Source organism: Rattus norvegicus, chromosome 1, assembly GCF_036323735.1.
Source record: "Rattus norvegicus strain BN/NHsdMcwi chromosome 1, GRCr8, whole genome shotgun sequence".
NCBI classification, from domain to species: domain Eukaryota; kingdom Metazoa; phylum Chordata; class Mammalia; order Rodentia; family Muridae; genus Rattus; species Rattus norvegicus.
Genome location: NC_086019.1, coordinates 110,490,590 through 110,516,844, shown reverse-complemented (window position 1 = coordinate 110,516,844; position 26,255 = coordinate 110,490,590). Strand labels below are relative to the sequence as shown.

The 26,255-nt window shown below is 39.6% G+C and overlaps 1 long non-coding RNA gene and 1 pseudogene across 6 annotated transcripts; both read left to right on the top strand.

Moving 5' to 3' along the window:
• Positions 1-26,255, top strand: LOC120099815 (uncharacterized). 6 transcript variants are annotated; one of them, XR_005499069.2, is made up of 5 exons: positions 1-316; positions 7,451-7,689; positions 16,945-17,045; positions 21,948-22,107; positions 25,884-26,255. It is a non-coding gene; the product is annotated as an uncharacterized LOC120099815 (long non-coding RNA). The 6 variants fall into 6 exon arrangements; XR_005499066.2 differs by lacking the exon at positions 7,451-7,689; XR_005499067.2 differs by lacking the exon at positions 1-316 and having other exon boundaries at positions 6,955-7,689.
• Positions 9,906-11,540, top strand: LOC134485122 (glyceraldehyde-3-phosphate dehydrogenase-like; annotated as a pseudogene).

Sequence of the window (26,255 nt, the reverse complement as noted above, 5' to 3'; positions counted from 1 at the left end):
ATCCAGAGCTATGATAATGTGATTTTTATGTAGTATATCAATTAGTTATTATATCAATTAGTTATTATATCAATTAGTTATTATTACAAGACACATAATAAAAGTTGAGCCCTGCCTTCATTCTCACAGGCAGATATCCGTCACACCACCTGCAGGGCAACCATCTGAATCCTGTCTTCTGGCGATAACCTGGAACCCCATATGACCTCATACATTCAGAATAAGCAGTTCTAAGAACAAATGCCTCTCCACTTGAACTTTTAAAACATCCTGTTCCTCTTCTCCCAGACACCTGGATACACTCTCATCTTAGCAGGTACCATGGGATTATATGAATATCTGTCAGGTCACATGCTGGGAAGAGACACTCTCCATTACCTCGCTCATACCATATCATTTCTAGTAACGATGCTAGTTGTGATCCAGAAGAACAACACACTATCATCCTATGATCTCCTTCTAGAATAGTCTAAGGAACTGAGTGTTGATTGTAAGTTTTGAAAATGGGAAAATAATCATTCTAGAAGCCTTGTGATGTTAGGTACTCGTGGCACATTGTGTCAGCAATTCTAGTGTTTAGCAGTTGATCATGGGAAGCACCTGAGTTAAGTCAGATTCCTTATACGCATGACTCTACCAAATCCAAATGTTTGGCTGAAACAACTTCTCACACAAAAACGTGATCCAGTGGGGGGAAAAAATCTTAGTGAGAATCTCTGGAACAATTGGATTCCATTGCTGTTGCTCAGAGCCTTTGATTCTACATGGAATGGGGAAGGCTGTAGCCCATTGTAGCTTCTAAGAATCTGAAAAACTTCCTAAACTATGTTTTCAAAATTACAGTGGTATAGAAATTCATATTTTTTAAAGATGTGTTTCAACCCAGGAGACACACAGTTAACCCATGGTCAACAGAGCAAGCTACCAGTATTCAGTGGAAGTCTAGTCAGTGTGCTATGGTAGCTCGGAGTCTGCAGATGTGACATGTGGGGGGTTTTCTTCTCATTGACTTGTCAGGAAGTCTCTGACAGAATCCACCATCAAGATAAGATGGCAGAGGGTCCTTGAGGAACCACGGCATTATATATGACAAGACACATACTAGCATGCGTTGAAAACAGAAATATTTGGAGTCTTGCTTGATATTAGGAACATGGCAGGATATTAGCTTATGGTGACAAATAGCCTTGGTCTCTGGGGAAAAATGGTGTGGCAAGAATTTGAATGTTCCTACTGACAGTAGTGTATTTAAGACCACAGGCTTTAAGGAAGTAGATACGCTCTTCAAACTGTACAATGCAACCCATTCAGTGACAGAGGTAGGTTTGGATTTGAAAAGTATTTTGAATTCAAGATACTTTTTGATCACCCTGGAACATGTCTGGTTTGTAATAGACAGTGGATATTCTTCTTGTGGTTCTAGTCCAGGTTTAAACCCAATGGCCCAAGCATAACCTGATGATTTGAGAAGAAACATTAATAATTCACTGTTTTATGGCTCTGATGATTCCAGTGGGCCTCTCAGGACCTCTCTGCCAAGGTTCTTTTGCCTCTTATGCAGTGAGTTCCTACTGCCTAGACAATACACAAGCTGGTTACCACTCCCTGCAGCCTGCTGTAGCTTCCATCTAGAAGCGATGGAGGAACAACTATTCGATAAGCAACATGTTTTTGAAAGATGGTCTCTTAAAATATTTACTGTCTGTTTTATTGATTATTAAAATATGTCTGTTCTCCATCTTCACGCTGGATAATTACCCAGGTCTCTTTTTATACTAGTCACAATCAAAAGCCTGTGTAAGATGCATTTCTAGAATATTCTTCTATCAATGTTATAGCTACCTTTTCTTTACGTATATTTGACAGTTTGTTCTTGCATGACCAATTGCCAGAGATGAGTAACTGGATTTTGTTCCAGTTACAAAATTTATGTCAATGTATTATAATGGATATAAAGAGGTCACGACACGTGTGAGCATATTAAAGAATTGGTTACAATATTTATCATAGAGGATATTAATGATTATAGTGTCACAGAAAATCCCATTATACAACATTAGTGTCTCATGCCCACAGAGCATATTTCAGATTTCATTACTGGGTATGAATGTACTACTATGAAACTTCACAGCTTGTATCTTATAAATGTAATAAGTTTTGAATAATTTTCCTTCAAGATTTTGCTTTGTTTTATTTTATTTTTGTAATTGACTTAATATGCACCACAGCAATGGTACAGAAGCCACCAGTTATACATTTTGGGAACGGATTATTTATTTTTTAATTTTAATTTAATTATGTCACTGGTATCTCAGGCTCATATACACATATGTGTCTGTCTCACATATGTCATACACCACACACACACACACACACACACACACACACACATCTTACCCAGTGGCATTACACATACATGTGCTTCAATATGTTGGATGTTATCAATGTACATAAATTACACAAATGTAATTTTAATTTGTAAAATACAATTTGTCCTTGAATGTATGAGCGAAATAAAACTCTAGGCATCTGACTTGAGTGCAGCATTTTATTTTAAAATTCTAAAGATCTCTCATTGCAATCACCCTGCAGAGGTGTCTGTCACAGCTCAGTGTATCACCCCAAGGCTGTCACAATGACCTGTGAATTTACACATTCATAATCATTGGCAGGCAGGCTACTGCTCCAGCATTCACCCCAAGCAAAGAGCTTGGCTCAGGCTATGTTAACCAGCCAGCACAACATGTGATCTGAACATATGGTCAAGTGATTTGAGGTTTAGAAAGGCGAATTTCTGGAAGAGAGCTGGCCTCCGAGCCCCGCTGTCAGCATGAAAAAAGATCTCCTTATTTACTAGGGTGAGAAGAAAAGGGCGCCTTCAATTACTTCACCCACAGCCCTGCACAATGAAACAGGAGGAGAAACCGCACATTAATAGACAGGAGAGCAAGTGTGAGATGCTTAGTGAATGCTGCAGAAAGGCACAAAAAAGTAGTTTACAGCTCTGATTGGAAGTGAAAACAGAAGAAATTGGAAGTGAAGTCCCACAAATTAAAATTAAAACAGCAGTTCTCCTGAGCTCCCCGACCTCAGCCCCCAGACCATCCCCCATGCTCTAATTGTCCCACTTCAAACCTAATGAGTTGGGTTGGGAAAGAAGCTCCTGTAAATGAAACCGTTCATCATTTGCGCATTCATTAGGTATCTGAGTACTTGTTATTAATGGTTCAAAGTACAACAATAGAAATCAGTCATTGCCAGTATGGTTCGTATTCAGCAAACGGAGAAAATGGATTTACCTTAAGAAACAGTGAATTGTTAAAGAGAATTGTCCTGGTTGTTTGTTTTTGGTGGTGTGTGTTGACACAAGCTAGAGTCATCAGAAAATGTAGAATCTTAATTGAGATAATTCCTCTGGAAGACTGGCCTATAGGCTGGACTACGGGAGTTTTGTCTTGATTAATGCTCTATGTGGGAGGGCCCAGCCCACTGTGGCTTGCGCTCCTAGGCAGGTGTAAGGTTCTATAAGAAAGCAGGCAGAGCAAGCCATGAGGAGCAAGCCAGTAAGCAGTGTTGTTCCATGGCTTCTGCATCAGCTGCGGCCTCCAGGTTCCTGCCCTGCCTTTCCTCAGTGACAGACTGGGACCTGATGACTGGAAGATGGTACAACCCTTTCTAAGTTTCTTTGGTCATGCTTTATCACAGCAGTAGAAGCCCTTACTAACACAGTAATCTTTGGCTGACTCCTTACTTTGCTCTTAGGGAAACTGGAAAATGGGTTTTGTTTGCTATTTTATTCCCTGTCATTGGCATTTTATTATGGCTGTTGGTGGGCTTCATCTCCTCCTGATGCTGGGCAATTAGATCCAAACTTTCATCTTGGCTAACTTTGTAGTTACGTACACAATGAGGGTTCTCTGACCGCCTGTGTCAGAGCTGTGGTAACAAATGCTGTCTGAGGAACCTGCTTAAGGCAGTGTCTAGCACAAGATAAATGTCTCACAAATCCTGTCTGTTCTTGTTTTTGAACACGCAGCACTCACACCCAACCTTCTGGACTAGGAATAACAGCAAGCCAACACTATTTGAAAGTATAATAAGATTCCTCAGTCTTCCTAGATACCTTAGTAAATAAAGGCAAATCAAAAAAATCAACCACAATGTAGGAAATACTGGCAGAGTTAAATATTTACTGGTTTTGGGTATTAGAGAAAGTAAAAAAGATAATTCCATTAATTGCAACTAGAACTAATTATTGAACAAATAAATTTGAAGTGTGATTTGGCAATGTCCACATTCTCTTTTAGGAATATTGATCAGGTAGTAATTTCCTTACATAAATGTACAAAGCCATACGATTAATTCCTCACACATAATTATCATAGCATTTTATATACTTGCAAAATTATCTAGAAATAAATGCTAATAAAGGACTCAGAAATTATAGTACATACATATAGCAAATTTAATCTAGCTGTTGAGACATGGTTATTTATATATTCATAAATGATAAAACAAGATAAATAAAATGTTAGCAAAATATGGAGCAATATACATGAAATGTTTGGACTAGGTTGAAATTTCTGTACTCACACACATATTTATCATCACAGAAGACAAGTTTTAAAATACACATCATATGAGAATCTCCAAAGGTGTAGTTGCTCTTCACTACAATCCAGAACTCAGGAGGCTGAAAAATGAGATCAACCTTGACTTCATAGCCAGACTCTGTCTCAAAGACAAGCAGAACAGGAAAACAAAAAGCTATATGGAGACCTTAATAGATCCCAAGTGTATTTGATGGGCTTAATAGATACTGAAGGTCATCTATATGGACTGCATTTATTTCTGGTGGATTAATCATGAACTTTACTATTTAGAAACTCTCTGGCTACAATAGGAATGAAGTTGTCAAAATTTCATAGCAGACCAGCATCAATCTTTCCACTGAGTATTAAATTTCAATTTGATGTGGTAGAAAAATCATTTTATAGATTAAGTTTAAATTACCTCGAGCATTTTATGTAAATATTAGAGTACTTAAAGTTTCCTAAAGAAAGTATAGAAAACATGGTTTTGTAGCTTATCTATATAATAAGTTAATATTAATATTCATAAAAATTTGTAGCGAAACCCTATATTTTAAGCAGTTCAAAACACCATAAAGGGTTTTGAAAAAAATTGAGGCAGAGAGAAAGAACCAATATTTGTTAAATGTCTATGTGTCAGTTGTAATGATGGTCGTATTTTCATCAATCTTCACAGTCCTTCTGTAAATTCGAAGGAATATTGTATATTTCAGTGATTCCTTACAGTTCAAATATCTGGGGAGCAGTTAATCCTTGCTCAAATTCCAATGGACTTGCACACAAGACCGGCATGCTTTTGTTATTCCAAGGATTTATATCTGTTCAAATATACATAGTGCAACAGCTATGATATGCAAAACAACACAGCACCCAGGACGAAGTGTAAGAGTCCTTAAGGAACAAAAACCTGTGCTTAAGGGATTGCTGTAGGTGGGGGGAAGTTGAGGAAAGTGTTTCAGAAAGATGAGAAAATTAGTGGAGTCTGAAAAGATCATGGTAACAGACTCTTCTGAAGGTCAAAAGGAGACTTGGAAAGTTTCTGACTCAGTCTGTACCATAATGGGGGTGCATATAGAAGTTCTTGCAACTGAAAGACAAGCAGTAAAACAAAGACAAGCTGCCTGTGTTCCCAAGATATAAGATGTATTTCAATAAGTAACTCATGTCAAGCTAGGTCAATGATTACAAGTTTTATCACGGATGCTCATTTTTGCTGCAACAATTTTTAAGACATAGAAAATACCACCAATCAGGATAGAAGAGAAAGCCACCAGCAATGGCAGAGAAGATTGACATGCGATTTAGTATCTGAAGAAATGGTTTCTCTCTCCATATCACTTTAGATAAATTGAAACACCCAGAGTCAGTCTGCCACTCTGACCAATCATGTGGAACATGGCTTGGAAACCATCCATTGTACATGGATTTAAAACTTGATCCTGTGTTTCTGGAAGCTTCCAGTGGCTATTTCTAGAGCCTGAGAAGCTCAAGTTTCTCTGTAGTTCTCAAATCTATATCTTTATTTAGCAAGCACTTGTTCATTATGCTGACTTCACCTGGTAACCCTGAGATGTGATATGGCTTAATGAACACTTTTATGTATCCTATAGCTCAATATTTACCAGAAAATACTCCTTAACCAGATAGATTTTGGACACACAATGAGAGACACTAAATATAATTCGAGGGGCTTCAGTAATGCACACACACACACACACACACACACACACACACACACACACACGGGGGGGGGAGAGAGAGAGAGAGAGAGAGAGAGAGAGAGAGAGAGAGAGAGAGAGCAAAATAATTGATGAAGACTTTTCTAGAGTGTTTTGGTTACTAAACATCACTGCCCAGAACTCTAAAGAGTTAAGAGTGTCATAACATATTCCAGGAAATTCTTCTCCAAGTCCAGGTTTGAGCATGATGGTAAAAGGTTGAAGACAATGGTTGGCATTCCCTAGATAGTTGTTTTCTCCTCTGTTCATTGATAGCATTGTGCTTGTAGTGGAAAATGGTAAGTAAGAAGAGTATGAAGCAGGTGTGCTTTGCCAGGAAGTAAATAATATGGGTTTTTATAACACAAATGTGTATTTTAATACATGTATTAAAAAAACACAACCAAAGAGATTTTCTCATCTGGGTTTTATTTTGTGATCTTCTGCATTGCACCTGGCAAACTTACAGTCTTCTAAGAAAGAAGCATCCATGCTAGAACCAATATCCACAACTTGATAAGCATTGTTAAATGTAAACAACTCATGCTATTTTCTCATGCCATGATGGGTAATGATAGCAGGAGTCAGCAAAAAGAATAGCTCTGCAATCCAGAAGGCTGCTTTAAAGGTTGAAGGTCTGAAATGGCTCTGTTGAAACTCTCTTTTTCTCCTTATAATAATAATTTCCATGTGAGATTGTTCAGCAAATAATGGTGCTTGCTGCGCAAGCCTGGAGGTCTGATAAGCCATTCACTGATAACCATGAAAATGTGAAAAGAGAGAGCCATCAACTTCATCAACTGTCCTCTGATCTCTACACTGCTGTGGCACAGTGTCCATCACCCCAAAACACTACAAAGAAGAATGAAAGAACGTTACAGTTACATAGGAATAGTTTCAGAGAGGTCGTGTAATTATGACATCATCTCTGAAATCTTTTCTTTGATGGTCAAAGTTCTGTATAATTATAACTCAGTGGTAAATCCACTGCTTTGGGCTCAAAGCCCAATTCCAGAACCCTTTTATTTTCATCGTCCCACCTTTGAGAAAACTCTTCTTTTAGGGGTTTGGGTTTTGGATCTGAGAGAAACTGTCATGGGTTAATTATATTCAAAGCCACCCTCTTGACTTCTATTTCAGCTGTGACATTGGCCTTCACACTTGGGTTAACTTGGATTCTCTCTTGATGGAGAGTGAGAAGAAGTTTGTGTGTTTTCTTTGCCTGGGCAGCAATCTGTATTTGATATAAGACTGTAAAATTCACAGAGCAGAAAGACCTTCAACACAATATGACCACTGTGGGACTCACTCCTTCCACGCTGAAAACTACAAAACCTCTTCACCATAGCTTCTAACACTTTTTCCAGTAAAAATCAAAGGTAGGGAAAATGAAATTATAAAAATTATAATCTTTAAAAGCCCCCTTTCTTTAATTATAGTCACTCTAACATGTTGAATACCCGCTGCATAGTAGAATTATCAGCATGTGCATTTTACAGGAATAATTAACTGATTTTTGGAACTGACAAAACACAAATATTACTAATTTATTTATTTAGATATTAGACCCATGTACTGAATGGTTTTATGGTGTATATGACAGGGTGAGAAGTATAGTTTCACAATTGGTTTAGTTTTATGAACTTTAGCATATATTTATATTTATAACGTGTGTGTGTGTGTGTGTGTGTGTGTGTGTGTGATGTGTTTTGCATTGTAGGTTACATAGGACAGTATGGGAACTGTAGATGGACAGTATCAGGTCCACAGAGTCTGGAGTTGCACATATATGAATCGTTATGTATAATATAGATTATTGGCTTCTTCTTAGCTCATGTGGTTATAATGCCATGTTGCCTTTTAAGAGTATGGATACCAAACTTCAACAAGATAAAATTTTAACTAGAGAAAAGTGATAAAACAGGTACAATATAAAAATCTAAGAGCTAGCATGAAACTGTTTTTACTGAATCAATGCAGTCTTTTTGGAATGTGTTTTCAATTTCTTCACCCAAATAACTGTCTATTACCTTGGGCCTTTGAAGCCATTATTAATATATGGCCTGAAGAAATAGTTACAAAAGTGGTTTTAGACTGTATTAGCAAGTGATAATAGCATGTCTTAACATAAGTAGAACTGTTCCCTAAGCTGACTGTACTCTCCTCAGTTGCCCACTGAATTCCATCAGTGAGTGGGCCATCTCATGGCCATATTTAGGTATCAGAAAAGCTCCTGGTTCTGTGAACATGGCAACTGCATGTCTATCATAGAAAAGAGAGACTTCCAGTAACACAAATGCTATCAGAAATTAGAAGATAAGTACCACCAGAAATATGTGAGGATCCTGCTCCACACAGTGTTGGTCATACTCCCACCATGCTTTCAAAATGGCAACCAATATGCTTTGAATATCACCTAGAGAAGAGAGAACAAGTTCTTACCTTGTTTGGGTTTGTAGTTTTGAATACATAGCCTCATTATGTAGCCCAGGAAAGCTTCAAATGACCAGTTACCCTGCTCTGTCTCCTGAGTGCTACAGGAGTCTATCAACACGTACAACTTAGGAATAGAGGAATCTTATATATTAACATTTATACTGTTTTTCAAAATTCTTTTAAATACTCATTATGTATCTTGTGTTTTTTCCATCCTGAAGTGACAAGAGTCATTGAATCTGCAAAGTTTATTAACATATCAAATTTTACCTTTTCATCCCCACCTTAATTTTCATGTAAGGCTAATGCCATGAATGTATAATACATACTTTCATAATCTACATTTGAAAGTTGAAATGCATACTTTGGTCCAAAAGTAAAGATTTAAAAGTTCAGTTTGAAGTAGGAAGTGAACTGAGATGTTATGGTCAATGGCCAACTTGCTGTGAAAGTCTTGATGTGTGAGTTGTTTCAGTGTTCTTCAGTGAGTACATGGCTCTCAAATTTACTCTCAATTTCCAACTGATCCTTGTAAGTGCACAAGTGAGATCTTTCTACCATAGATTCTTTACAGATAGAGAAGACAGGAGAGAGTTAGAATGAATGACACTAATTATCCCAGTACTCGCTTCTTTGGGGGTGATAGATGGCTATTCAATTAACATGTATGTGAATGAATGAATGAATGGATGAAATCATGCCCTCTTAAATTTTGAATGAAAGGAACTGCCAAAGACAGAGGTCATGACAGAGGGACTTTAAAGTTTAAATGTGATTGCTCACATCAAGGATTTCTCAGCCTAGCGAGGTATATAAAGACCTATAGCGGATCTCTGCTCCTCCCTGTTCCAGAGACAGCCATATCTTCTCATGCAGTGCCAGCCTTGTCCCACAGACAAAATGGTGAAGGTTGGTGCGAATATATTTGACCATATTGAGCACCTGGTTACCAGGGCTCCCTTTTGCTCTGCATCTGGCAAAGTGGAGACTGTTGTCATTAATGACCCCTTCATTGACCTCAACTACATGGTCTACATGTTCCAGTATGACTCTACCCATGGCAAATTCAATGGCACAGTCAAGACGGAGAATGGGAAGCTTGTCATCAATGGCAAGCCCACCACCATCTTCCTGGAGCGAGATTCTGCTAACACCAAATGAGGTGATGCTGGTGCTGAGTATGTCATGGAGTGAACTGGCATCTTCACCACCACTGAGAATGCTAGGACTCACTTGATGGGTTGGGACAAAAGAGTCATCATCTTTGCCCCTTCAGCCTCTGCCCCCAGGTTTGTGTTGGGTGTAAACCAGGAGAAATATGACAACTCACTCAACATTGTCAGCAATGCATCCTGCACCACCAACTGCTTAGCCCTTCTGGCCAAGGTCATCCATGGCAACTTTGGTATCATGTAAGAGCTTGTGACCACCATCCATGCCATCACTGCCACTCAGAAGACTGTCAATGACCCCTCTGGAAAGCTGTGTCATGATGGCCATTGGACAGCAGAGAACATCATGCCTGCATCTACTGGTGCTGCCAAAGCTGTGGCAAGGTCATCCCAGAGCTGAACAGGAAGCTCACTGACATGACCTTCTTGGTTCCTACCCCCAATGTATCTGTTATGGATCTGATATGCTGCCTGGAGAAACTTGCCAAGTATGATGACATCAAGAAGGTGATGAAGCAGGCATCTGAGCCCCTACTAAAGGGCATCCTGGGCTACACTGAGGACCAGGTTGTCTCCTGTGACTTCAACAGCAACTCCCACGCTTCTACCTTTGATGCTCAGGCTAGCATTGCTCTGAATGACAACTTTGTAAAGCTCATTTCCTGGTATGACAATGAATATAGCTGTAGCAACAGGGTGGTGAACCTCGTGGCATATATGGCCTCCAAGAAGTAAGAATAGCAACAGGGTGGTGAACCTCGTGGCATACATGACCTCCAAGAAGTAAGAAATCCCGGACTACCCAGCTCAGCAAGGATACTGAGAGAAATAGAAAAGCCCTCAGTTGCTGAGGAGTCCCCATCCCAACTCGGCCCCCAACACTGAGCATCTCCCTCACAATTTCCATCCCAGACCCCCATAATAACAGGAGGGGCCAAGAGAACTCTCCCTACTCTCTTGAATACCATCAATAAAGTTCATTGCACCCCAAAATAAAATAAAATAAAATAAAATAAAGACCTATAACTAAGACAGCAACTTTCTGAAGCAGAGACCATGCTGAGTATTGCAGAACAGCCAGAGAGATACTGTTGATGGTGTGTGAGCCAAACCCAGAGGCCTGAACAAATGACAGCACTATTGACTTACTAGAAATGGTTCTTTTCTCTTTCTAGAGACTGTCCAAGTCCTTTCCAACCTTCCCTTTAATATCTGTGTCTTTTCTCCATGGGCCTCTTTTGTGTCCTCCCCACCGTACATGTGAATGTAAATGCTAGTTCTTCTGCCTGGAGTGTACTGCCCTATTGGACTCATTTGTCACTTTCCAAAACCCAATTCAAGGAAATTCCTTACTGAATCTTACTGCCCTTTCTCTTCTCAACCCTCCAGTCAAAAATAGTTTTTCCTAGCGTCACTTCTATTCAGCACCACTAGGACATATGCACTAGTCATGTTGGTTCAAAATTACAAATCCACACCCTTTCCTACTTAAGAATTAATTAAAAGCCATTGTATCATGCTAATGGTTGAATTTTTGGTATGTATCATGACACACAACATACAGTAAGTCTAATAAGTAAAGCTATTGATTCTTTTAAAGAGAGAAGATGCTCTTAGCCTCTAGCCAGGGACTCGTTCAACCACACATGCATTCACACAGCCATAAACTTATATTGAAAAAAACTCCCATATTATCATTTAGAAATATTATTTATTCTCTATTACTCACAAGGATTGATTGTTACAAGTATCTCATGCCCTCTACCCTCTGTCAGCCCATCTTACATGTCCTGGTCTAACTGGACTCCAGACATAGATTCCTTAGACTTAGCTTACAGCAATTCATAGGTTGCCCAGCCTCAGCCCACAGTAGCTCGTAGACTCTAGCCTTGTGCCCTTTGCTCTTGCGTCTATCGCTGCTGCATAGCTGGTAGCAATTCTCTAGGGAGTGTGCCTCCAAATTTGATTTGTGTCTGAATGAAAACCCTGTAGCCATTTGGAAGTAAGGTCAGCTATTATGTGAAGGTTTCAGCTCTTCGACACTGAGCAGGGCCAGCTTGTGCGCTGATGGCAAACTGCATCTAATAGCAGCTAATGAAGGCAGCACTCATTCCTTTGGCAAGCATCTCATTCCCTTCTCCATTTATTTGACCCCAGATGCTTCCAGCAAGCTAGCATGTCTCTGAGGCAAGGGCAGCCATGCCAGTTGTGACAAAATGAGGACAAGAACAAATGGCTAAAAAGTGCCCTGGATGTGGTTCACAGCACTGAAAATGTTGCAAGCATCAGTGCCATGGTTGTGTGCAGTTGGGATCATGATCCCCTTTCCCATAAAGATCAAAATGCTGTGTTTTCTAGGGGACTGTATTTTCCAAGCAGAGTATTCAGTGCTTGGATGAGATGGCATTATATAATCTTCTAAACAACTTCATGAGCTAGTTACTGTTATCATAGTATTATGTAAAGGTGAGAAATTGGTACTTGAAAAGATTAATATACCCACCTAAATTATTTGCTCAGTGTTATAACACACAGAACATTAAGATATCCATATATCGTCTACCCTAGAGTAATAAATGCAAAAGGGATCCTGCTGATTTGGCCTTTCAACCTCTGTTCATGCTGCCATCTTGAAAATACAATCACTGTTAGTCTGACTTAGGGCTTAGGAGCTGTGGACCTAACATGAAAATTTCCAAACATTTAAAGTAATTGATAACCCCAAGTCAGCTTAATGTGGCTTCAGAATTTCTTCTTTGAGAAAATTATGTCGTATTTTTTTAGCTTTTCAGAAAACGTAGAATTATGTGGTTCTGAAATAAATTATAGGATTCTACTAAAATGTGCCGTGAAATTTGTTCAGCATACAAGAGCATTCATTGCATTTTGAATATGCACACATGTGAAATATAAAGTATACAGTATGTCTTAATATGAAACTACAGTATGAGTCATAGATGTAGTATGTGTGTTCTCACACCAACAGAAGCTTTGTGAAGAGCAAGACCTTGCCTTGTTTACCCTCCATTTTGCCTGTTCTCTCCCATGATACCACAAGAGTCCTTGTTTAAACTGGTTATCTATACATTTTTTAAAAATTTTTACATTTATAAATTTTTTTAAAGATACAAAAATCGTACTTTGAATGCCCATTTTAGGAGCTATGTCTGGTGCCCCATACCTGTCACCCAAACACTGAGACAGCTGAGACGGGAAGATTGCCACATATTCTTGGAGGCCAGCTAAGACTACAGTGAGACTTTGTATCTCTTCCTCTGTCATTGTTAGTGTCTCTGTCTGTCTGTCTGTCTGTCTGTCTGTCTGTCTATCTGTCTGTCTGTCTCGGTGTGCCTTTCTCTGTGTGCCTTTTTCTGTGTCTCTGTCTCTGTCTCTGTCTCTGTCTCTCTGTCTCTCTCTCTCTCTCACACACACACACACACACACAGAGTAAAGTTTATTGTAGTACCATAAGAAATGTTTATATTATTGAACTTGAGATGAAAACAAAAGGCAATCCCGATTATTACTAAATTCACTAATCCAAACATAAAAATGGAAATATAATACAATATTCTCAGTATCTAATCTGATTCACTATGTAGGTTGTATATATATTGTACATCTTCTGCTACTCTTATTTTCATTACTGTTATTTGATAAATTCTCTTCTTCATTAACCTTAGATGGTAATTTCATGAGTTGCCATCGTCTGAGAATCTGGACTCCATCTCAACCTTCCTTGTTCCCAATACTATTTGTCTTATACCCCAGATTTTCCCTCCCCATGTACCCACAACTCTTTGAAGGTCACTCAATTCCAAATTTATTATGGCATATTTATTCATATAACACTGACATTTTACTGATTCTCCTATTTTAAATATAATCACTGGTCAATATCAACATTATACCTTCAGCATTGACACACAGAACCTGACCACATGGTGAACTCTCAAAATACACTGACCTGACCTATTTTATTACAAAGAAGGATACAGAAGCCTTGGGAGGAACTTCCTGGAATTTATTGAAAATTACATATCCAATGTCTGGACCTGCTTCTCAGTTCCATTTTCCTAATGGAGTACACTGTACTATTTAACTACCATCTTGGACGAGCACAGATAGAAAGGAAAGAAAGCTGTTTCAGTAGAATAACCCAAGACTCTCAACAGATCCATCTACCATACTAACATACGAAGCACTAACAACAGAGTAACAAATGCACACTCGATGATGCCCAAGGTACAAGCTTCACTCATTAAGTAGCTACTCTAGGCAGGTATTCAAGCACATGGAGAGCGGTCCTCTGAGGTGACTGATCATGGTTCCTATCCAGTAGCAAAATACAATGGAATTTTGGTTCTGAAGAATCAATAACATGCCACATGAATCCATATACCAGAATACATCTGAAACTGAATGATCTGTAAATAGTTGTGGGCATAAGGGCTGGAGTGTAAGATAAATAATATTGGAAACAGGGAAGGTTGAGATGGAGTCCAGAATCTCAGACCATGAAGGATCATGAAATTACCTTCTAAGGTGAAGAGAATTCGTGAAATAAGAGTAATGAAAATAAAAATGGTGGGTGATGTACGACACATAATGCACATAACCTACACAGTGAATCAGATTAGCTACGATGCATATTATTTTCTGTCATCTGGACACCCCCATCTGTACAGGTGGAGAGACAGACAGACAGACAGACAGACAGACAGACACAGAATAGTCCAATTATTAAGTGGAAATAGCTATCCGGGTCTGTCTCACTTAAGTAAATATTCCAGACAAGAAGTAGCATGATAATATCTGAAATTTATAGCATTGGCTAAAAGATGGGAGACTAGAGACTGGCACAAAACCCAGTGGGGAAACCATCAAAGGACCGGTGTAAAAACCATGAGAATGCAGAAATCGGGTGAAATAGAGGAGGAAAGGATTTGAACAATAGCAGCAGTGACAACATAGTCAATGGCACAATTGTGTAAATTGGGTAGTGATGGCAAATTAAGATATGGTGCCACTTACCAAACTGGCATAATTTGGAAGTGAGAACCCCCACGGTCTCTACAAGGCAGTCTTTACAATAAACTTGTTTTGAAGAAGACAGTGATAGTTTGTGGGGTATTGAAATTCTATACCTGTATTGAACTACTCAGCTGATGACTACGATCTTAAAAGTTTCGTGATTTTGGCTTCTTTGCAATGAGCTTCCAAATACTCATCTGAATTCATCACTAAGCGCTCAATGCATTCAACTAATACATGTGTTAAAATGAGTACTGTACGTCTTACTTTTGACTAATGAGATTTTAAATCCACCCCGATTCACTCCGGTTTACAGAAGGAAATTAAAAAATTGATTGGTTACTTCCCTCCCTGTGTATGAACACCTTGATTGGCCAGCTGCCGGTGGCTAGGCAACCAGGCAGAGACTCTGTGGAGTAAGCAGCAGACTTCATCTCAGCAGGAGCTGTGCAGCGAGAAGCTCTGGGATCAATTAAAATGCCAGGCTTTTCCAGGCTTGTTTCCAGAGCATCTGGGCATGATTCCACATAAATTTAAGGAATTAGAGATCAGACAAAGGTAAACATTTCTGTGCAGTGCTTAGCTCTGATTTAGAGAGAGAGAGAACGGAATTCACTACAGTCATGGAGCCTTGTGGGGGTTTATACCTACAGTAGATTTCTTTTCCCTTCTAAATTGCTTTATTATTTTAGGTATGCGGTATTGGAAGGCTTCTTAAATCATCTGTGTTCCTCTGGGAAGAAAGAGAGAAAAAGAAACAAAAGAAAAGTCGATTCTTGTTTCATAGACTAAACAGTAGGGTGTGACTCATTCGTTAATTTTATAGTCACACCTCTGAAAGCAGAATTTATTAAGTCTTCATTTTCCTGCTATTTGGCCTCCTGAGTCTGGTTTAGACAGAAAGCTCGCGCAGGTGTCCCCGAAGACAAAGAAAGAACGTTTTCTCCTTAGAATTGGTGGAAGTCTGGCCTTTGTTGTGGAACCTCTGCCCCTTTGTCTCCCTTTATCCATCTCCTGGAATCTGAAGCTCTGCCCGCTGCCTTAAAGCAAAGGGTTTTGCCCTGATATGTGCTGCAGGCTTCCTATCTGGGCAGAGGGAACGGCCTAGAGGCAAAGGGCTGGGTCAGCAAATGATACAATGATGGCTTGTTGGAGGCACACAATGTACAGAGAGGCAGCTGGATGGCTGAGAGAGTGCTGGCACTGTGAAGCATACACGGATTTCTTATAAGCATCATGAAAACAGCAATGTCATGATAGCACTGATGCAGGCCACAGCTGTATATGGGCTTGTCTCTCCTTGATGTATAATGTCAACACATTACAGTTTATAGCAAAATGCAGACATCAGCTCTGGTTGTATGTCCAGTCTGTACTAGGGTCTTGAGTCTACATCTATGTGAATTAGACAAAGCTCAGTATTTTCTGCATTGCTTACATATGGCTCACATAACATTCATAGATCTTCAACATTCCTTCCAGCTCTATAACTGCATATAGCCTTGTAATTAATAATTAAGTAAAGAGGTGAAAAAGCAATGGTTGACGTTTTAGAGTTGGGTTCCATAGTATATATGTACTTTATATTTCAATCTCTCAAAACAGAAAATATTGCCGGTGTACTCAGGTGAGAAACACTGTGTTTTGTAATGTGTCAAAGTTATACATTAAGGAAAGACAAGCCCATGTACTTCCTGTCGCCAAACCCTCCCAAATCCTCTCACTTCCAAAACCTAAAGCAATGAAAGCAATGAGTATTCTCTACCTAGAGTTTGGCCTAGGCTAAATTAGATCTATATATCCATATATCTATCTCTCTCTATCTATATATGTACACACACACACACAGAGAGACAGACAGACACACACACACACACACACACACACACACATATATATATATGCATATATATATATATTCCATAATGTTCATTTCCAGAGGAATATAAAAGCTTAGAGAACCATCAACTTAATTATCTCTTGCCATTTCAGCAACAGAACTATAAGGCGAATGACAATCTCCAAGAAGAACACAAGGCATGACAAAAGCCTTGGACTGCAGCCTGGTTTTCTAACTCTGGATGCCTTCAAAGGTATAGGTCACGGGTCTTCCAAGAGTACAAAATATATACCAACAAGATATTGGTTGGTGCCTTAAAACTGCACTACATGTAGAAGGGTATTTTACATGTGATTCCTGTTGCGATTAGGAGGTTTCCATATTTATGAGCTGAGTTTTCTGCTTAGTTCCATTCTTCATATTTTTCATGCCTAATAGCTATGCTTAGAGACCCTGGGATGAGTAAAGGGCAATTTAGTGGAAGCAGAAGAATTTGTCCATGAAGACATTCAACGGAACAGTGTCTAAAAATCAGCCACTAAGTCTGCTGCAGAATTGGCGTAAATGACATTAGGAAATGCATTATTTGTTTAGAAAGATCTAGCCTATTTCTTTTGGGTTGCTACTTTATGAAGGGAGTTCCTCAGTAATAGATTCCCAAGTGAAAATTACATATTTTCCAGTTTGTTTCAGAAAAAATCCTGGCCTGGTCAGAGATTTACCCATGAAGTTCCTGGATGACCAGCCCTCGCAGCTCCCATGGATATACGCTACCATTCTGGAAACCTTATGTCTCTCAATCCCTAATGAAACATTCTCTTTGAAAACAAGGCCAAGCTCTATCTTCATTCAGTTCGTGGGACCAAAGTCATTACTACCTTCCCTTCAGTTCCTCTCATTCATTATTTCCTCATTGCTTCAGATTGGCAGTATCAGAAATCGCTGATATCACTCCTTCTCTGTATTGCTTCTCTTGTCATCTCTGGCTATAGGACATGGTTAATGAACACAGTATTCTCTATAGCAAAAGTTCAGGCCAGGCATGATGGGAAGAGAGCCAGACAGCAAGGTCATTTTTCTTATAGCAAGTAACACATGAGTCCATCAAACAGTAAAGAAAAGCCAGACATCCTTTCAATGTTCATTTCCAGTTATGTGGTTTTTCTCCTGAACATAGACAAGGCTGGGAATTTTCTAGTTCTTTAATTTGGTTCCCTTTTAGGATAACAATTCATTTTCAGTCAATTTATTCATTTTCTCACTTGACTATGAACCACCGGGAAGAACTAAACTGGTCCTTCAATGCTGCTCAGAAACTTCTTAACTAAATATTTAATCTCATCATGAATGATATTTCCCTATGACAGAGTAGCAGCACAAGAGAGGCTTCACCTGCGAGTTGAGGGCACTGAGAAAAGACCTGTATTAACAGAGCAAGCTTCAGCAAAACCAATGCAGTCTAAAGGAAAGCAAGGAATCTCAACTCTGAGTGGCAAAACTTGCCCATTAGCAACCCAAGTAGGACTCACAATGCTACAGGTGTGGAAAAAGTTTCTGCTGGTTTCTCCTAGGCTGTGCATTATCAGCTAAAGAATTATAACAAAGTACTTGACACTGGGAAGCTTAAGCAACAAAAACTTTCTCACAGTCTGAACAGTATTCTAGTTGGTTTGCTTCTGCTGAGGACTTTTCTCCTGATTTGAGGCAAATATTTTAACATTACATCTTCATATGCTTTCCCTTAATGCATGTATGTGAGAGGAAAAGGTGAAAGAAGGGAGGATGGGAGGGAAGAGAGAGGAAATGAAAGAGATTGGAGAAGAGGAAAGGCTCTAATGTGTCTCATTTAAGCACAACAGTCTCATCTGGTTAAGACCTTACACCAGGAACTCACTTAGCCTTAATTCTTTTCTTAGAGACCATCTCTTATTTGGACTTTTAAAACAAGTTTCTTTACACTATATCATTCATAAAGAATGGAAATTTATTCAGCACAGGTAAAGGGTCTGGGAAGTTTAGGAACAAGATGAAGAGGTCTTAGTGTCAAGAGTGAGTCCATTCTGCATGGATGCCATATTCTAACTGTGTCTTTCAATGCTTGAAGGATTGGCATCTCCTCTCTGACCTCTTCCAAGGCTATACAGTGTCTGCAAACAGACACCTTAGGTCCTGGGCTTTACTGTACACATTTGGAGAGGAAGACAGAACTAGTGAGTCTTAACAAGGCAGCTCAATAAAATTAACTAAGATACTGTTATACTGTTTTTCTGAAGACATATATCTGGTTCAACTCCCAGAGTAAGAGGAATAACAATAATAATATATACTCCAAAGTAATGCTGAAAATAGGCAATTTGAAATTTTAGGATAAATAGTTAACATTCGGAGCTAACGTTGAGTCTAGAAGGAAAGGTTAACGTTGAGGAATTCTAAACTCAAATAAATCAGTGACGAACAGTCCTCTCACAGTGAAGTTACTAGGGCAAAAGCAGCTACAGACACAACCTCCAACACACGTTCAAATAACTGTATTTACTTTAAACTATAGACTACGAAGAGCAGACGATAGTAAACATAAATAAATCCCTGGTTTACTTCACATAATTGTGAGATGAAAGCAGAAGGATTGTTTTAAGTTCAAGGTCAGCCTGGGTTATAGAGTGGGCCAATGCCTCAAAAACACTGAAAGGAACATTCATTTATTCTAGAAATTTACATATACTTTGTTGATAACAATTGGAAAGAAAATAAGTCAATTTTATTTAGTAGGCCATGTCTAACCCTAATGGAAAGTTCACACCTTTATAGAAAAATGCATCTTCACTGCTTAAACATTTGGTGTTTCTTTTATGTTGGCAACCAAAACATTGGCTTGTTTTTTGTTTCTGAGAATGCTGTCTTGCCAACTCTCTCTAGTATGGTGAGGAAAAAAAATAAGGAAAAACATGGTACAAAAACCAAAACAGCATAAAGGAAGAAAAAAGTGAGTGTCTAAAGGAGAGGTGATACTTTATTTGGGAAAACACCAAAGGCTGAACTCTGGGAAGAGTCAAACCACTTGTCCACTGAACTGGTTAAAATACCTGGTTTTCCATATACTAGCTAAGTAGGGCCCCCTGGGAGATAACTGGACTTGCTGGCAGGAGTTTAAAGAGTCTGGGTTGGTTTGGAAAGGAACTCTGTTCTTCTGAGAGCAGAAGGGCAAAGCTGATTGTTTTTCTGTTCTTCCGCCATGTTTGGCAGCAGCCAAGGCACCATCATCACAGGCTCTTTGGACACACCAGTCGCTGGAATCAAGAGGCATGAAAACTTCCTTCTTAGGCTCTCAGCCTTGGGTATTCTGATACAGCAACAGAGTGACTCACACTAAAACTTACAAAATATTTCTCTATCTTTTTTCTCCTAATGGGATTGAATATCTGACAGCCAAAGCAAGAGAGTAAAAGGACTTATTTCAGCATCTGTGCTTGAGAGTTAGAGCCTAGCATAGCAAGGAGGATGTAGCAGAAAGCCTGCTGCAATCGATGCTCAGATAAGAACTCGGTCAGAAGGTAACTGGACAGGAAACAGGTACAAGCTGTAAGACCCACTCCCAAAGGTTACCTCTGTCAATCAGAAATTCTCTGATTACTATACAACCTCCCAAAAGAGCCCCAGCAGCGAGGAACTATGTGCATAAACACACGAGCCCGTGGTTCGCATTCTACATTTTAATCATAGGAATTGCTGAAAAAATAAGAATGCCTAAAATAATTTTTTTAAATCTATGCTTGCGGTATGTATTGCGGTAGTCATAACCAAGACATAAATTCTCCAAGCTGACTTATGAACAATTCCAATCAAATCCACAGCTCAAAGTATTGAAATTGAGAAAGATTCTAAAATATGTTTGGGATTGTAAATGGTCTTAGAAGCTCTTCATTTCTCCTTTAGTTCTGAAAGATAGAATTTTTGGTGTAACTTCCTGGCTGCTCTTTTCTTTTCTTAAGAACATTGGGTGTGTATTATTTCTCAAATTTTACCGCTTTAGTCTAGAATGTGTTGCTAGGGAATCGTGTTCCTTTGGCAAGCCACAAAGGTCTGCCCTTTTGTAAACATCATTCACAGTGCAGCTTTCACGGTTAGAGGTCTTCTCCAGGGATGAGTCCTGGTGTTCTGGTTTGGTAGGCTACTTTGGTTTTATGTCCAATTGAGGCAGGGAATCCTCTGGGTAGTATCACCAGCTTAGAGCAGAGGCTAAGGGCCTATTGTTTGTGAAGAAGAGAGGCCAGCAGTTGGGGGCAGGCATGTAACAATGGTAGCAGGTGGCCTCTGCAGCAGATATAACTGTGAAGGCTTCCTGGAGATGGGTCTAGGAACATGGATTTTGAATACATAAAACAACCTTAAAAAGACCAATAAAAATGTAGGAATTAACCCAGCCAAATTAAAAGTTTACAATAAACCTGTAATAATTAAGATAATGTAGATTGACAAAAGGACAGACACTGATTCAATAAAATCAAGTATACAGTGAAATATCTCTTCCCTTTGTATTTATAGACAATGGGTGTGCAGTCAAACCAAGGTGTTAGCCAAACATCAGGGCAGTGTTTGGGCATCTGGTGGAAGAGTTGGGGGCAAAATTGTGCAAACTGGAGGGGTCAAGGACAACACAAGAAGCCCTATGACTCAACTAACCTGGGCCCATGGGGGATCACAGAGACTGAATTGCCAACCAAAAGTCATTAGGGGCTGGATCTAGGCCTCCTGAACATTTGTAGCAGTTGTGCAGCTTGGTCTTCATGTCCTAACAATTGGAGTGGGAGCTGTCTCTGACTCTGATGCCTGCTATTGGATCCCCTTCCCCTAACTGGACTATCTGGGTGGGCTTCAGTGGGAGAGGATATGCTTAATCCTGTTGTGACTGAAGTCCCAGGGCAAGGTGGTACCCAAGGAGATGTGGTAATGTGGGAGGGCAGGACTGGGAAGAGAAGAGGAAGGGAGGACTATGATTGGGATGTAAAGTCAATAAATAAAAAAAAAATTGAAAAAATAAACCACACATGTAAAAGTACAGAAAAGTAAACACAAAGAGAACCAAGGTGTTTGATTGATAAATTCTACTGAAACAAAGTGGATATTGAGGAAAACTTTCATTTAACATCCTACACAGCACCGAATGAACACAGAAGCTATGCATTCACAAGGAAGAAGGCCCCGGCCACCCATGAGCAGGACTCTCGCCATCCATAAGCAATACTGTCACCACCTTTGACGGGGTCACCAGCTACTAATGAGCAGGACTCAGCAGGACCCCAGTCATCATTCTCTAGGTACATTTCACTTTGTTTTAAACTCCATGTTGGAAATTGCTTTAATATATTCATTTCTCTTCCAGGTGCTTCCCTATGGGAAGAAACAGCAACATAACTTTTTGCTCTTTGCATTCCTGTTTCAATTAAAATTTCTTGGGCAACCATGGAAATGTTATTGCCACACTAATTTTCTCAAAGTCCCAGAGTCTCCAGCGTGCCCCCGGGCCTGGCCCCACTTCATGAACTGAAATTAATTTCTATGTATATTCAAGGCAATATTTTTTTTTGTATTTGTATAATGCTATAAAAGTTTGACACGATTTAGGTGAACTCTTGCACCCAGACACAATCTGCAGCTCAGGAAAAACCCTGGACTGAATTAACTTAGCACAAACCCTGTTGGGTCATGGCTGCTTCAAAACAACCCAGCACCCAGCTTCCAAAATCAAAGTAAGGCAAGCGTCCGAGATGTCTTTCTGTGGCAGCTAACGAGGTGTTATTTTCTAACGTGAAAATGTCCTAGGAGGCAGGCATCTAATCATTTAGAGTCCAGGTTTCAAGGTTCAAATTATAATTGCTGCAGAACCCATGAAAAAATGTAGATCTTTTCTATTTTAATTTTTCTGAATTTCAAGTAAAAATATTAGATTCCAAATGATAAAATGTGTGGTGGTGGTGGTGGTGGTGGTGGTGGTGGTGTGTGTGTGTGTGTGTGTGTGTGTGTGTGTGTGTGTGTGTGTGGTGTGTGTGTGTATGTTTTCTAAGGCAATTAAAACCAGACTTAAGGGCAACCCTACCACCCTGCACCAAATCTGGATTCATATTAACCTGGGTTTAATTCCACTGCTGTTTCCTGTTGACCAGGTAAAACTTGGACAAATTATCTCAAAACTTGGACATTAGTTCTTCACTGGTAGAAGGGTAAGATACTGATTCCCATGATCATCCTGAGAAGCCAGGGAGGCTTGCTCATTTGTATTGTAGGGGAGGCATCTGAATTGTCTACATCATGATTCTTCAGTCCCCTAAACTGCAACAAAAATCCCAGACAATTGCATGTGTGTGATTTTTATCTCTCCCCAAAGGAGCTTGTTTGTTAGGGATTACAAACTAGAGCATAGGTGTAACTTTTAAGAATATGTTGATGGCAACATGAGATTCTTTCCCTCTCTTCTGGAATAAGATCAGATTAACACAATAGAGGAAGACTCCAAGGTAGGTCCCCATTCACGGCACACGAATGAGATGGATGCATATATCAGAGCAGCACAGCATGGGGTCCGAGGCTATGACCAATCTCTGGAGCTCTACCTTGCTCAGTCTGGTCTTGGCAAAATACTTAAACCAAGCATACTCCAGTTTCTTTGCCTCTGTGTAGAAACAGCAATGGCACCATTTCATGGGCATCCATGCAGCAGTTGAAGATACATATGGCTTTAGTGAAAAAGATGGGCTATGCAAGTTTAATTCACTTTCTGATTGGTAAGGCAACCCATATGCTCCGGGATGAGGGCTCAGACACACACTGGTAGCTTAACTATTTGAGGTCATAACTTAGTTTGATTTCTAAATTTTGAAGGGGTATCTTACAAGGCTGTTTCCATTAAAAATCTGGAAATTCTAATGCTAGTTTTTAAATGTAAAGATTCCTGGAAAAGGTAACAAAGCAACGTATTAATATGATGTCAGAGTCAGGGTTGATCAAAGGATACATGGATTGGGTGTATGTGTGTGTGTTTGTGTGTGTGTGTGTGTGTGTGTGTGTGTGTGTAACTACAATGCATATTTAAGGGCAAGAAGCCCTGTAGTTAGGGATTGACACCACCCATGGTTAAGGTGGGTCTTCCCACCACAATTAGCTACACTAGCTAATCTCTCATAGAAAAGTGCTTCTTTGCTAGGAATCTCAGCTAACTTCATTTTTTTTAAAAAAATCTTTTTGGTCAGAATAGAGTTACATGCTTACCTCTAGCTATAAGATGACCCGGAGACTGATTTTTAGTGGCAAAATCAGAGTCATGCCAGAAGAAAGGTAGGGTGGATAAAAGTGGGTGGGAGGAAGAATATGGCATCTGGGTATGATAAATAAGGGAGAGAATGGTGATCATTTTGATAAGCTGACCTGCCTTCATTTAACTATGCTTTTGTCATTTTTGATGTAGGGTCTTGGGTAGCCAGGATAATCTCACAAGCTTACTTGGAAGCTAAGGATAACCTTGAACTCTTAACTTTACCTACCAAGTTGATGGGATTATAGGCATGCACCATCAGATTTAGCTTCATTGTGCATTTCAGAGGTTTATTTTTAACTATGTCTGTGTTTATGCGGAAGTTCGTGCACACAGGGTGTGGGTGCCCAGGGAATCCTGAAAAGGGCGTTAGATCCCTGAACTGGAGTCACAGGCTGTGAACAGCTGAGCAAAGGTACTGAGAACTGAACCCAGTTACTGCTACAGCCGTATGCAACCGTAGCTTTGGATGTCTGTTGTGAAATTTGAACCACAATATTTTCTACTGAATTTGATGAGTAGAAGTTGAGTCTCACTCACATTTAAAACCATCTGATGAAAGTTTCATGTTTCTTCCTTCCATTGTTCCTTCTCCTAAATCATGGCTCCCCTACCATGATCATAAACCCTCACACCATCCTATCATAGTCCCTCAGGCATGGTCCACTGTACCCCACATGAGTCAAATGGTTAAATCCAAAGTTCCTAGAAAATTCAGTTGCAAGCAATTCAAAAAAGGACCCTGAAGAAGTCAGCTATTTCCCTGCCTGCCCATGATGCCTCCTGTTTCAGCTCCAGCCCTGTAAAAATAAAATATCGTTCGTGGAAGCCAACTCGTTACCCCATGAAACGGCTGCAGCACATGTGCTTGGGAATGTAAGTCAGATCTTAACTTGGCAGCCGTCTTTTACAAGAAATGATTTCATCGTGTTGGTTTTATATTTATAGGCACTTTTTTTAGGGCAAGTAATCCCAAAGATCAAATTGTGAGAGCAATCTAGTCTGGGGGACAAAACTCAGACTTTCGGTGACTTGAAGAGATTACTGGCCCTAGATCTCTTACAGCCTGGACCCAAGTTCCTGGGTTTTACTGCAAACCCTGCCTCCGCTTCCCATCATTGCTTACACTCTCTGTGCTCACTGTTGGTCACACTTCAGCACACTGCTGCCAGGTTACAACATCATTAAGATGACAGTAGTAGTGGTCCATACTGCAGATCCCCCTTTTGCCTCGATGTACTTTTCTATGAAAGTAAGCATCATCACGCCCAGCTCCTAACATTGAGATGGGTATTGAATGAGTTCATATATTGAAATTCTTAGCATAGCTCCCAGCATGCCCTTGTTCTGTAAATGGTGGCTATTACTCTTATTGTCACCCAGATGGATTATAACAATAACCTGGTGTAACCTAAATTAGCCAGCAAAAATAGCCCCCTAAGTATGCATTCCAGACTAGCATAAAAACATTCTGTAGAAATAGTGCAGGAAGGGATAGATATTCCTTGGGAATAAGAGACTCAGAAAACTGGAGTAGCATAAGTAGTTACCTGGGATTCACGTTTCCTATTTCTTCTGCAAGCTTAGGAAGTATAAAATTTGAGAAAGCCTCCGGATTTATCCAATACATTTCATTCATTTTACAAAGGAAAAACAGACACATAAGCGGCATAGTGATGACAGTTAGTTAGTGATGAACAGGGTCATCATTTTAGCTTCCTGTGCCCCAAGATAGGGATTGTTCTTTCTATATCAAGGGACGAGAACTCTTTCATTCCTTTTCAGATAAAGATGAGAAGAAGAAATTAATCTGGATGGATGTTTAAATCCTGGAGCTATCAGCTTACAGAGAATCTGATTTCAATATAGAAGTATCCATCTGATAATGCCATCTTGGGTTTTTACAAGACTATGGGCTTGGCTTTCCAGAGCTGTGTCTATGCAGCTTGTTCTCCAACTCTGTTTCTTACGGTAAAATGGGAAAGTTATTCCAGTATTGTGGGTGAAGCTTGAAATCTTCAAGATGGACGAAGAAAAATAAACAAAAAAAAAGCAAAACAAACAAAAAAAACTGTTGGGCAAGCATAAAATCTCATTTGAACCCCTCCATCTTACCTCTGTGGATGAACTAACAACAGAATAAATCAATTATCATGA